The sequence below is a fragment of the Lissotriton vulgaris genome, chromosome 3_1 (assembly GCF_964263255.1).
Source record: "Lissotriton vulgaris chromosome 3_1, aLisVul1.2, whole genome shotgun sequence".
NCBI classification, from domain to species: domain Eukaryota; kingdom Metazoa; phylum Chordata; class Amphibia; order Caudata; family Salamandridae; genus Lissotriton; species Lissotriton vulgaris.
Genome location: NC_141689.1, coordinates 1,933,461,516 through 1,933,476,202, shown reverse-complemented (window position 1 = coordinate 1,933,476,202; position 14,687 = coordinate 1,933,461,516). Strand labels below are relative to the sequence as shown.

Genomic DNA, 14,687 nt, shown 5'->3' with positions numbered 1-14,687 from the left:
GAATGGTAGAAATAGCTTAGTTCTCTTTAGATGGTAAATGTAACACTTTACGTTCAATGTACCTTTGATGCGTAACGCGATACAAACTAAAGAGTTGCAGGCAAGGTGATGCGTCGGTTCCTTACACGCAAGAATGGGAATGCGTTGGTTCCTTACTCCGGGGGATGTGATGCGTCAGTTCCCTACTGCTGCGTAGGGGATAGGGATGCGTCGGTTCCTTACCAGAGGGGAGGTGATGCGTCGGTTCTTCTTTGTGTGCAGAGGTGATGCAGCGGTTTCTTACTGCGCTTCTGTGGCGATGTGACCCGCAGCGCCGCAATGTGATGAAGATCCAGTACAATACAACAAAATGGCGTCTTTTTCTTTTTTTTATATTTCTTTTTATTAAAACAAGGCATCATAAAGTCAAAGGCATTATACAGAGGAGACACTCTCCCATATTACATCACATAAAACAGGAGGATACGAATAGGAGTGGGGGGGGACATGGGTGGAGGATAAGTACATTGAGATCAGGGGGAGCCAGGAACATCAAAGTTAGAGTTGGCAGGTGGTACACAAATATCTCCCCTGTATCGATTCCACAGACCCCACACTGAAGACCATTTATGGGGTCGGCCCCTGGCCACACAGACAGTCTTTTCACTGAACATGCACCAGTCCATATCCTCTTTACAACCCAAGAGAGTAGGTGGCCTCTCGGATCCCCACTTTTGAGCTATATTACGCTTTGCGATCATGGCACCCAACATCGCCCACTTGGTCTGGGCCACATTTAGATCAGTCAGCTCCCAAATATTAAGGAGGCTTCTCCTAGCCTCCGGCCGCACAGTGATCCCCAAGACCCCACTCATTGTATTGTGTATCTCATTACAGTATTCAACTATATATCGACATTCCCAAAGGACATAGAGGAACGTACCAACAAGACCACACCCTCTTCTGCACAAATCCGTTTCAGATAGCCCCATCCAAACCAGTCGGGGTCCAGTGACATACACCCTGTGTAGTATTTTCAGCTGAACAAGCCTTAACCTTGCTGGGATCGCGACCTCCTTCAGAGATGACACGGCTGACTGCCAATCCTCATCATCTATTTCAATACCATCTCGCATCCATTTATCCTTCACCTCCACAAAAAGATCTTCCCTATGATTAATAATTTTTTTGTAAATCAGGGAGATAGTCATCTCTGGCATATGACCATCCAAAATCCTGTCTTCTAGGGGCGAGGTCTCAGGCAGGTCTGTCTCTGCTGGCAGAGCTGCCTTCAGCGCGTGTGTGACTTGTGCATATCGGAAATACTCAGATTCCCCCAGCTCAAACTCCTTCTGTAGTTCTTCGAACGTTTTAATCCTCCCCTTCACCCAGATGTCACCAATGGTCGAGATCCCCATCAAGTCCCACTTATTGAACCCTTTTGTATGCCAAAGCTTGCCTAATTTTCCCGACGCAAATAGCTGGGTAGCCATCGTCAGTCGATCCCTCCATCCCAATGAATTTGTGGCATCATGCCAAATCCGCACCACATGTTTGGTAGGCCTGTCAAGTTCACAATCAGAGACCTATTATATATTGCCCTACTATAATTACCTCCAGGGAGAAGCCACCTGTCCATCGCGTAACCAGGGTCTGATACGGGACCATAAGTCCCATGATTGATGGCCGCCAGCTGAGAAGCCCAATAGTAACGTTTGATATCGGGGAGGGCGATTCCCCCATCATACCAAGGGAGCGCCAGTTTGGCTAAGGCAATACGGGGCCTTCCCTCCCATAACAGACTACGCTGCAACCCTTCTACCTCTCGAAAATAACTAGCCGGAACCACATCTAACGTGTTTTGAAGGGCATAAAGGAAGCGGGGCAGAGACATCATTTTAAAAAGGGTTGCACACCCCAATAGGAATAGAGGGAGCTTCTTCCAACCGATTGTGCCAGCCCTCAGTCTGAGTAAAGGGAAGGAGGTTCCTGGTGTAACGGATTGTAGAGTCCAATGAGATGAAGATCCCAAGATACTTGACCCCTTCTGTGGTGATTTGAATAGGACAATTTCGCGGGGGAACCGGAGCCTCCCCGCAAAGGACAAACAAAAGTGACTTCCCCCAGTTTATCGACAGCCCCGAATTTCTGCCAAGAGAGGCCAACACGTCACATACTACAATTAGGGATTCCTAGGTGAAGTCAAATAAAGGAGAATATCGTCCGCATGTAGCGAGATCCGGTCTTCCCACTGTGAAGACCATCGACCATCGAATACCTCAAATCGAGGGCTCCCAGCGGATCCAGGCCGCGTAAGGCTCGAGGGCCAGCGAGAACAGAAGTGGAGTGAGGGGACAACCCTGTTGAGTGCCCTGCCCAAGACAAAATGGCACCGAGACCCGGTTGTTTACCACCACTTGAGCGAGAGGTTCAGTGTATAGCAGGCGCACCCAACGAATGAACTCAGGACCGAAGCCAAGTTTAGCCAGAACTGCCCACAAATATGGCCATTCCACCGTGTCAAAGCCCATTGTTGCGTCAAGTGACGCTATTATGGCCAGCTCTCTTAGGGTATGGGCCCTGGCTATTACTCCATGCAGCCTGCGCAGGTTTAAGGCCGTGTTTCTGTGAGGAATAAAGCCCGATTGATCCGGGTGTATCAGCCCGCTGATCACCTTAATCAATCTATTGGAGAGGATATTAGCAAGTATTTTAGGCTCTGCATTCAACAATGATATTGGCCTATACGGGCCACAATTCGATTTCGGCTTGCCCTCCTTGTGTATAACCACAATAGAGGCAATTCTCTGATCATAGGGCAATATCCCCGTCTCCCGGGCCTACACAAACATGTCCCACAGGTAAGACGCGATCTTATCTGGCCGTAACTTGTAAAGCTCAATCGGGAGCCCATTGGGTCCCAACGCCTTCAATGAGCGCACCACCAAAGCCACCTCATCAGCCGTGAAGGCGGCGTCCATGAGACCCCGGTCCTCACTCGACAAGCACGGCACCTGCAAGTTCCGCAGAAGGAGGTGAGAGCCTTCCTCCGGAAGATCCGATACCGATGTGTACACCGTCTGAAATTAATCGGCAAAACTGCCCACTATACTCTGTGGGTCGGTGAGTGGTATGTCCTCCGCAGTCACAATTTCCGGGACGACCCGATCTGCCCTATCTTTCTTATCCAACCAGGCAATAAGTTTCCCTGCTTTGTCTCCGACATCATATAACCTACCTGCTGCTCTCTACTCAGGGCTCTGGCTGTATCCGTGACCAGTGATCTATACTCAAGGTGCTTAAGCTTCAGAACATGCAGTTTAGACCGAGTCACCTCCTCCTCCAGTCCCGCCTCAAGGCGCGCTATTTCAACCTCTGCTTCTACGACGGTTTTATTCCTATCCCTTTTCCCCCCACTATCAGTGAGAGAGCCTGGCCTCTGATAACCGTCTTGAAGGCTTCCCAAAGTGAAACCGAGGAGGTAACCGACCCAACATTCTCCCAAAAATAATGATCCAAAGCTTTGATCAGTGCGTTCCGGATCTTAGGGTTGCGCATATGCCATGAATTAATGGGGCCCACTCTACCTCCTGACCCCAAATTAATGCAAAATCAAAACCAGAGCGGAGAGTGGTCCGATATGCCCCTAGAGAGGTATGTTGCCTCTGCAATGTAGGTTGCCTGGGCCGCTGGCACCAGGCAATAGTCCAGACGAGAAAGGCTACCATGGGCACCAGAATGAAAGGTGTACTGTTTTTGGTTTGGGTGAAGCAATCTCCAGCCGTCCACCAACCCCATAGCTTCTAGAAAATCAGGCAACCACCTCTGAGCTCGCCCCGCATCCCTTGGAGGATATCTATCCATGGCTCCAGATACCACTGCATTAAAATCTCCTCCCAAAATCGTCAGTCCCTCTGGGAGATCAAAGAGGAGCTTCCCCAAATCAGAAAAGGTTGTGGCTTGCATACCAGGGGGAACGTAGACCGACAACAATGAGAGGGTGTGCCCCTCCCAACGACCCGTAACCCCAATGAATCTTCCTCTATCATCCTCAATTACTGAATCTATCATCAATGGGAGCGCCTTCCGAATCAGGATTCCCACTCCCCTAGATCCCGAGGTAAACCCTGCATGACCCACCAACTTATATCCCATTCTATGCATCGCCCTACATGTGTTCCCAACTAAATGCGTTTCCTGGAGTAAAACCACATCAGGAGCATGACGTTTGAGGTACTGAAGCACCACACTGCGCTTGATTTTGTCCCCTAACCCATTAAAATTCCAGCTCAAAACCCTTAGATCCCTACCCCCATCATCACAAATGAAAAGGAAGTGATCATCCTCCGCACCCTATAACTTAAACATGCTAGCTTTCAATAGAATGCCCCGAGACTCGATGCCCTTGCTGAAAATAACAAAAAACACAATAAACGAAACAAAAGAACAACCAAACCCCCCCCCATGCAAAACCTCCCTCCACCTTGCACCCCTGCTCACGGCTTGCCCTCGTCCCCAACTTGCAGTGTGCCTGTCGCCCTACAACCTAACTGATCTAACTAACTAAAAGATAGTCCCCTGGAGGAGGATGACCCTTTGAATCCCCCCATGTCCCCAAGGATGTTACAGTTCCCGAAATCAGTCATTCACCCACCACAGCCCCGGCCAACACTACCAAGTCAAGGCACTCCTCATTCTTGTTCTTGCGAGCCCTCCTCCCCATCTTTACTGCGTCGTCGCAGCTCCTCTCTAGAGGGAAGACTCTCCAACCAGTCCGAAGCAATTTCAGGATTGACATAAAAGTATGCCCGGTCGTCGTGTTCCACTGGCAACTTGGCCGGGTACAACATAGCGTATTTTAGGCCTTTGTCTCGAAGTCTCCTTTTGACATCCATGAAGTTTTGTCGCTGTCTCTGAACCGCCTGTGTAAAGTCCGAGAAAAAAACTAAGAGTGGAGTTCTTGTACTTCAGGGGGCTCCCAGTCCTGGAGGCCTGCAGGATAGCGTCTCTGTCCCTAAAGTTGAGCACCCTTGCAATCATCGGCCGAGGTGGAGCACCGGGTTTTGGCCTTTCACCCGGAACCCTGTGCGCTCTTTCCACTGTGAAGAAATGTCTAAAGCCTTTCGGTTTCAGGTGGTTCAGTATAATATCTTCAACAAAAAGGTCTGCGGCTTGACCTTCGGCCTTTTCCGGTACACTGATAATGCGTACATTGTTTCGGCGGGCCCTTCCTTCGTACTCGTCCAACATGCGGCATGTGGCCTCTCCCGAGGCCTTTAGATTATGAAGCTCCTGTTGCAGCTGCGTCACATCCTCAGTGAGACTCGTCGCTTTGATGCCAAGTGATTTCACTTTTTCCCTGGTTTTGGTGAGGTCCGCTCGGATCAGGTGGACCTTGATAGTGACCGTGTCCAACTTATGGTCTAAAGGCTCCATCTTTGGACCGAGCGAGGACCTCACCCCTTCGATGGCGGCCATCACGTCCTGTAGTGTAGGCTCGGCTGAAGCCGTCGAGGTTTCTCCACTGCCTTCCAGCATCTTCCCAGGCTCAGAAGGCGACCCTTTAGACTGCGTATATCGATCCATCTTATTGACTTGAGTGTGTCTGACACCTCTAGTAGTTTTAGGCGGTTGTTTGTCTGCATCAGATCTCAACGCCATTTTCAGGAGAGCAGGCAAAGCGCTACCAACAAGGTGCAATGAATACAATGAAAGAGCGAGCCCTCTCACCCGCAGTGGACGGCCGGTCTCGGCGAATATCCACTTTCGCAATGGTGCACACTTCCAGTCCTTTACTCGGTGTCCAGGCCTCAGGATAGTCACCAGGACAGTCACCAAGCAAAATCGGGAGAAACCTGGCCCAAGATGGAGGGGGGCTGGCAACTTCCGGTTTCCGTCCGCGTTGTTGACAAACTCCGGCCGGGGTCCAACCCCAACTCGGCACCCGGTTTCCGGGGCGAGTAGGCCGCAATATTCTTGGCGCTGCTTCTTCGGTTACCGGAGGCTCATCAAGACCTCGATTTCAGCATTCAGCGCACTTTCAGTTCCGCAGCAGTAATCCACCATCGGGTGGCAGGATAAATAACAGGATATGGGGCAGCGGAGGTCTCGGGAGCCCTAAGCTCACGCAGCCATCTTGGACGCGGGCGTAGCTCCTCCCAGCGTCTTTTTCTTGATGCAACAATGATGGGGCGATGCTGGCATGCCCGACGGCCATGCGGCGACTCGGTGAATCTTCTGAGCTGCGACAGGCCCTGCGACACGCTTCTCTGGTGATGCGACAGCGTCTGCTGCGACCGTTACACTCTTCTCCGGTGATGCGTGGTGCTTCGGTGATGCGATGGTGACAGCTGCGGCACCCTTACTCAGTGATGCAATGACAGCGATTGCGGCAGCGACATGCTTCTTCTCTGTGAGTCACGCTTTCAGCTCCCATCGACGCGCAGTCTCTCAGAAGGCCTAGCACAACAGCAGACACTTCAGATTTCCAGCAAGGAAATTCCGGGGAGCTGGTTGGTGAAGTCTGTTGACCCTAAGACTTCAGCAGGAGGCAAGCTCAATTCCCAAGCCCTTGGAGATCTTCTACAAGATGATGAAAGTAGCACAAAGTTCCTTTCTCCTTTCTTTGGCAGTCAGGCAACCACTGCAGGCCAATCTCCAAACAGCACTCCGCTTAGGGGTAGTCTCCTCATTCAGTTTCTCTCTGGTTCCTCTCCAAAGCAAAGGTACTTCTTGTTTCCCAGAAGTGATCTAAAGTCCTGGGGTCTGGGACCCAATATTTATACTATGATTCTCTAGGTTCTCTGATGGCAGAGAGTGTCTGTACCTAGTCCAAACCAGTTCTGGTCAGTCCTGGAGCACTTTGTTTACAGGACTCCTTCTTTCCTTTGACAGTGTGGGCCAGGGATATCAGCCGCACTACAGGAGTTGGAGCCAGCATTGTGGAAGGCAGGCACAGCCCTATTCAGGTCCCAGGTGCTCCCCTCCCACCACTCTACATGCAGAAGGGTCTATTCAGTCCTGTGCTGACTCACCCTGTCTCCTGGAATCCCCCAGCTCTTGTCACTCAAACTCCAGACAAGGAATATACAACCTAGCAGAGGCAGGCTTGGATAGTTAGGCTAGAAAAGATCTACTTTCTAAAAGTGGTATTTTCAAACACAGAATGTTAAAATCAACTTCATTAAAAGATGTATTTTATCATTCTGAGTTCAGGCATACTAAACTCGAATTTCTACCTAGTTCCCTGAGTCAGTTAGGATTATAAGATGTTATAATCAAACTGCCCATTCTGACCTATGGGGAACAGGTAGCCTTGCAATAGTGAAAAACAAAAATGGCTGTAATTCACTATTAGGACATGCCACACACATCATGGCATGTCCTACCTTTTAACTACAATGCACCATGCCCTTGGGCCTACCATAGGGGTGCCTAATATGCAGAAAGGGGAAGGTTTAGGGGCTGGCAACTGGGTGCACTTGCCAGTCAATGTGGCAGTACCAGGTTTTGCAATGGCAGACCTGAGGCACACTTTATGGGCTGCTTCTGTGGGTGGCACAACCAGTGCTGAAAGCCCACCAGCAGCATTTGATTTACAAGCCCTGGGCACACACAGTGCACTGTACTAGGGTTTGACAAGTAAACCAAACAAGCCAATCATGGAGTCACGAATCCATACATCAATTTAACATAGAGAGCATATGCACTTTGGCACTGACCAGCAGTGGTAAAGTGTCCTGAGTCATAAAACAGCCAACAACAGGTCAGAAAAAATACAGGAGGAAGGCAAAAAGTTCAGGGATGACCCTGCAAAAAGGGCCAAATCCAACACTCCTTAAGCCAGGTGGAGATGAAATCGATACGGCAGCTTATAGGCCCTCACAATTACCAATTCCAACACTAAAATACTGTGTAAGCCTCTCGCTATATGTTTATCTGTCCATATGCCACTCCTCGTGCATGTGGACCAGTGCAGTTTAATTCCGGGATGTAACACTGAGAGGAACCTGAGGCGATTGTCCCATATACTAAATGAGGTCCAGCATCGGCAGGCGGAAATGGTGCTGGTCTCCATTGATATGGAGAAAGCATTTGACATTGTGGATTGGGGCTTTTTATTAGAAGTCCTAACAGTAATGGGTTTTGACCCCCTGTCCTGCGGGTGGGTGCGCTTATTTTACAAAGAACCCCGAGTACAGGTGGGACGAGCCCACTCGGAGCCATGGACACACGGTCTAGGAATATGACAGTGCTGCTCGCTCTCGCTTCTCCTGTTTGCGCTTGCAATAGAGAAATTAGCAATTTAGAGGTGTCAGGAATTAAACTAGAGGGGCATATGTTCAGGTAACATCTGCATGTGATATCCCTATACGCGGATGACGCTCTGTTCTACCGTTCCTGTCTTTGCCTAGCTGTGCCGGCGTTGCTTTAGTTCTTGGAAGAGTTTGGACAGATCATGTCTGAACTATGGCTGAACAGAACCAAATCTCTGGTATTCCTCCACGCCACGGGAATCTGGCTTCCCCTCGAGCAATTGCCTGATGTGGGATTGCATTGGGAAACAGTCCAGTTTCACTGCTTAGGGATCACAGTGGCTCACATCGGTAAACTGCAGCTCTGTCTCAATGTGGAGAGGGTGAATGAGGACTTGAAGTCCTCGGTCAGGTTTTGGAATACGCTGCCTCTGCCATTGATGGGTCATTTGGCCATAGCCCTGATGGTTCTTCTCCTTCGATGCCTGTACCTGTTGTTGAACTCCTTGACCCTAATCCCAGGTATTTCGACAGTTAGACTCCGTCATCAGATCCCTCCTGTGGGCAGGCTGGCGTCGCAGATTGAATTTGTCTATATTGCTGAGACAATATGAGAAGGGAAAATTGGAAGCTCCGCGGCTCGACTTATATTACTTTGCAGCCCAACTACAACATGCAGCGTGGTGGTTCAATTTAGGGGATAACTGGGAAATACGCTTACTCTCTCGAGGGGTGGATGTTGCCCACCTGCCTCAACTCCTCATGGAGGGCTGTGGACTACCTCGGGAAGACCCACTGATAGTCAGGTACACGGCGATACTCCGGATGGTGCTAAAGTGAGCCCCATTTCACCGGGAACTTCCGCTCTGGATACTAAAGCTGGTTCGACTCAAGACAGACATGTCAGTCATTCCAGGCTTCGCGTGACGGAGGTGAACTCCTCCTTACATTCGAGGAGGCTCAACTCGCCTTCTCTCTCGGACACGGACATTTTCTTCTTAACGCAGGACTGACTGATATAGCCAGGGCAACATGGACAGCCTAGAGCTGGAAGCTCCGCTCACCGAGGGGGACTGGTTGTGAGTCAAAACTCTTATGCACACTGTTTCCTGTAATACACGCTTTAAGCTGGTGCATTATAATTTTTTACATATGACCTAGCTCCCTCCCATAAGCCTAAACCAAATGTCGACACAGTGCCCAGATGCGTACACCAGGTGTGGGGAGGTACACGCATTCCGTCCCCGGGTAGTTGGGTAGTTGGGGTGATTCGGAGGACTGTCCATATCATTTTCCCGCTGCACCTCAGTCTTCTTTCTTGGGTAAATATTGGGCGTCCCAAGGGCAGGAGGATGGCATAAAGGTTCCTCCTGCACGTGCCACTGGTTCTGCCAGCCGCTGCATAGCTATAACCTGGATGGGTCAGAGAGCAGCTGATTTCACTCGTTGATGTAGTGACGTGTTAGAATGGACCGGGGCAGAGGAAGCTCACATGAGCATCGCTAGATGTGATGATAAAGTGATCGAAGATGTGGCTGTTTGGAGGGATCTACGTGAAGTGTTTCTAGACCCGGAGGCGGCTATGGACTCCTCTGATAGTGAGGATGCTGCGAATGGAGAATCTGATGGGGAGGGCACAGGTGGAGGGGGTGTTACATAACCGGGGAATGTTCGATTATGAAGCAAGTTTCTCTTTGTTCAAGAGGCCAGGGGCCATATGTATGTACTCATTTTCCTATAGACACATAATGGGTAAAACTCTTTGATACATCTGGCTCCAGGTGACTGGCGACTCAAAGAAAACTGTAGGGGGACAGATGCGAGTATTATAGACTTCCCTGTACTATAGTTAATTGTGTGTTCATAGTAACCCCCCACCACCCAAAAAAGACCTAATCCTGATCACATATGGAATCTATTAATGTAAATGTATTTTCGGTCACTTAAAGGACAAAGACATAGGCGAGCAAAAACATTTTTTAAATTGGACCATTATGTTCATAGTGAAGAACACTTCTGTCTTCTTTTTGCTCAGAAGATGGCGCTGTTGTACAATTGAAAAACTGCACATTTCAACGTTGAGAGTTAAAAGGCGATAATATTCACAAAGCTATCACAACATGAATGAAGTTTGGTTCCTAAATTCAATTCGTCTAATTTGCACCATAACCCAATGTATAATAATGTATGAGGATAATATTTGAGCTTTTACAGTTGCATGGCTCGTAGAATTTTAAAGCTTACTTGCCTCGTTTTATGTAAACTGCGCCGAGCGCTTCGCGCTTTTAATTAATACTTCTACCGCTTAGGGGGAAATAAGGGAGCCTTACCCACACCATAATTCGCCACAAACCCACATTTGTGGGCTAGAAGGGACTCGGGGGCTCTGCAGCATCTTCGCGCCGGTTGTGAGCGCCATCTTGGAGTGGGGAGAAGTCCTTCCACTCTTAGCGCCATCTTGGGGAGGGAGAGACACTCGCCCTGCCAGGACCCACGCATTGGAGGAGGAGGTAATATCAGTAGGACCTCCTACCTCGCTTAGGCAGATATTGATTTGTGCTCAGTGTTAACGCTGCTCCAGCGCTGCGCGCATATAGCTCTTTGCTCGTAGAATTTTAAAGCTTACTTGCCTCGTTTTATGTAAACTGCGCCGAGCGCTTCGCGCTTTTAATTAATACTTCTACCGCTTAGGGGGAAATAAGGGAGCCTTACCCACACCATAATTCACCACAAACCCACATTTGTGGGCTAGAAGGGACTCGGGGGCTCTGCAGCATCTTCGCGCCGGTTGTGAGCGCCATCTTGGAGTGGGGAGAAGTCCTTCCACTCTTAGCGCCATCTTGGGGAGGGAGAGACACTCGCCCTGCCAGGACCCACGTGACACCCTGCCGGCCATTTAAGATGGCCGCTAGACCAGTGCGCAGCGACGGTGCGCAGCGGGGACGCCGTAGGGGCGCCGGAGGTGCGCCAGAGGTAAGCCCGTTTGCGCCCGTTCGCGCAACGGACGCGCTTAGGGCCGCTACCTCTGGCCCCTCCGGTTCAAACCGCATAGCTTACACTCGGAGTGAGCTTATCGAACTCAGACCTGGGCAGGACCCGGTTAGATCGTCCACTTCCAAGCCAATCATCTGTGGTTTGCTTAATGTCAGATCTCTCTGCAAGCACCACACGGAAATAGCCTTCCTCATTGAGTCTGAACAGCTCGATGTCCTCTTTCTTACTGAAACGTGGACACGGGAGGACTGTGAGGTCGAGCTGGGCTTAGCCTGCCCTACAGGATATAAAATTAGCCACGCACCGCGCCCACTTAACCGAGGAGGGGGAATCGGATTTATTCATAGAGACTCGCTCACCCTCTCCCAGTTAAAGATTCGAGAGGTACCGGGATTTGAACTGATGGGTTTCTCAGTCAAACAGCAGGAGTCGATGTGCTGCTCGGGTGTTCTCTGTTACCGCCCCCCGGGACCAGCACCTTCCATTCCTCTTCTCATTGACCTAATCTATGAACTTGCCAGCTCCCACTCCAGGTTATTAGTTCTTGGTGATTTTAATCTGTGGGCAGGCAGTTCGCTGGACAATGCTTTTTTCTCTCTTAGCCAAGCGTGTACAGATATTAATTTAGTACAGTTGGTGAATGCCGCCACGCATCGGAAAGGCCACATTTTGGACCTGGTGTTCGCGGATCCTCAATGGGCATCATTTGTGGACATCAAGTGCCAATATTGGACGGATCACTTTCTGATCAGGTTTTCCCTTTGGTCGGAGGACCCTACTTCGCGTAAGGCTGGATTACCTCTAGCTAAGCTAGAGAGACCTTGGTCCCGCATCTTAAACAATGTCCCATTGCCGAACATCTTAGATAAGGACTTCAAACTTGGCAATACAGTTGAAGACAGTTATAACCTCTTCTGTCAGTCCATAGCTAGCTCACTGGATAAGTTAGCGCCCCTTCGGAAGTCGCGAGGGAGAGTGAACCGAGCCAGTCCTTGGTACACGAGCGAACTTCGCCAGCTCAAACTCGACTGTAAACGCGCGGAAAGGGTATGGAGGAAGCAGTACCTAGACTCCGAGAAAATTGCATTTAAGTCTGCTATGCATAAATATAAAGCCCAAATTAAGATCGCAAAAGCGACCTTCCTTGAACTTACTCTGAATCAGGCCCCAAACAAGGCTCAGGCCCTTTTTAAAATCGTCAAGGACCTGGCTCATCCGACCTGTGTGGCCAGCGCTGTTCCCTCGTCGCAAGCTCTTTGTGACTCTCTGGCGGATGCCTTTGAGGAAAAAATTCGTAAAATCCTAGCAGGTCTGCAGGACCCACGGAACCTTACCACTGAGGAGGGAGCTCCGGAGGAAATGGCCAGTCGACCCCTGCAGAGGGCTACCATTCTCTGTCAGGAAGCTCCGGTCTCGCCCTCCAGTCGACCCCGACCAGCTGAGCAGCCCTCCAGCCCGGGAGCTCCGGCGGCGGAAGCCAGTCGACCCCAGCTGAGTAGCCCTCCTTTGCTTTTGTTGGATCAGGCCCTCAGCTTGGGAGCTCCGGCGACTGCGGCCAGTCGACCCCATCTGAACTGCTCTCCCCTCGCGGCCCTTGATTCGGCTCCCTGCTTGGGAGCTCCGGCAATTGTAGCCAGTCGACCTCAGCAGGGTAGCCTTCTCCCTTTTCCGGTGGAGCCAGCTCTCAGTTTGGGAGCTCCGGCGAGCGAGGCCAGTCGACCCCAGCTGAGCGGCTCCTCTACCCCCACTTTGGATCAGGCTCTCTGCTTGGGAGCTCCGGAGATCGCTGCCAGTCGACCCCAGCAGAGAAGTCATCTTTCTCCTTCCTTGGAGTCGGCCCTCAGTTTGGGAGCTCCGGCGTGCGAGGCCAGTCGACCCCAGCTGAGTAGTTTTCCCCTTCCATCCTTGAAGGAGTTCGGCGACCTAGCCCTAACGATTTCCTCTGGCTCGCCTTTGGACCCTCTCCCCCCTAGACTCTGGAGGGTGTTTCAAGAGGACCTCTTCCAGCCCCTGCACGCCATCTGCTGTCAGTCATTCGAGACAGCTACTGTTCCAAGCTGCTGGAAGAAGGCAGTGGTATCCCCGCTTTTAAAAAAACCTACGCTCGACCCTGCCTGCCTTTCTAACTACCGGCCAATCTCCCTGCTCCCTTTTCCGGTTAAAATTATGGAAAAGCTGGTCACCCGTGCTCTGTCCAGTTTCCTAGAAGGGAACAGCTGGTTGGATGAGACGCAATTCGGCTTCCGCCCAGCACATGGGACGGAATCCGCGTTGGTGACCGTGTTAGACAACCTGCGGGCGCGAGTCGACAGTGGTCGGGCAGCATTCTTGGTGCTGCTCGACATGTCGGCCGCGTTCGACACGGTCAGCCATCCCACCCTGATTTCTAGGCTGGAGGAATGCGGGGTCAGGGACAAGGCCAGGGATTGGTTAATCTCCTACTTGGACTGCCGTCAGCAACGGGTTTCATTACCCCCCTTCAGTTCGGAGGAACGGAGAGTGGGACAAGGAGTACCTCAGGGCTCGGCCATCAGCCCCATACTCTTCAATGTCTACCTCCGCCCCCTGGTCCAGCTCATTAAAACCTTCGGTATCTCTGCATTTAATTATGCAGATGATACCCAGCTGGTCTTCTCTCTGGAGGGACAGGACGCAGTCACACTGGAGACTTTTCATCGGTGCATGCAGGCGACAGCGGAATGGCTCCGGCTGAACTCGTTACAGTTCAACGGAACTAAGACGGAGGTTTTACATTGCTCCACTGATCGAATTCCTCGCGACCTCCCAGTGGACTTCTGGCCTCCGTCCTTCTCAGAGACGGTGTCTGCGGCACAATCAGCGCGCAATTTAGGCGTCACTTTTGGGCCTAACCTGCAGTTGGATCTACATGTGAATAAGATCTCGTCAACATGTATGATGCTGATTCGTATGCTGCGCAAGGTCCTTCCTCTCCTCCCTGTGCAAGCCAGACCAGAAGTAGTGCGTTGTACCATCCTAAGTCGACTTGACTATTGTAACGCACTACTTCTGGAGGCCCCGGTAACACTCTTGGGCAAGTTGCAAAGGGTGCAAAACATCGCTGCTAAACTCGCCCTTTCTCGCCCTTACCATAGTTCTTCTACGGCAGCACTGCGAGAACTTCATTGGCTGCCAGTTCATCTTCGGGTGCGCTACAAAGCAGCATGTATTGTGTTCAGGGCTATTCACGATCTGGGCCCCATTCCTTTGCGGCGAATGTTTGCCTGGTACTGTCCATCGAGAGCCTTACGCTCTTCGTCATCCAGGCTATTGGTAGTCCCACGATTCCAGAGAGTGAGGATGGGGGGCCGCTCTTTCAGAGTAGCGGCAGCCAAACTCTGGAACTCTCTGCCTATATCCTTGAGAAGCCTTGGAGATCTCCTATCCTTTAGAAAGGCTTTAAAGACTCATCTTTTTCCTAGGATAGGCTGAGCTACTGTT

At 50.8% G+C, this 14,687-nt stretch overlaps 1 protein-coding gene across 2 annotated transcripts in view; it reads right to left on the bottom strand.

Moving 5' to 3' along the window:
* Positions 1–14,687, bottom strand: part of ANXA10 (annexin A10) — a 479,763-nt gene that overhangs the window by 203,754 nt on the left and 261,322 nt on the right. The gene's annotated exons all lie outside the window — the stretch shown is intronic.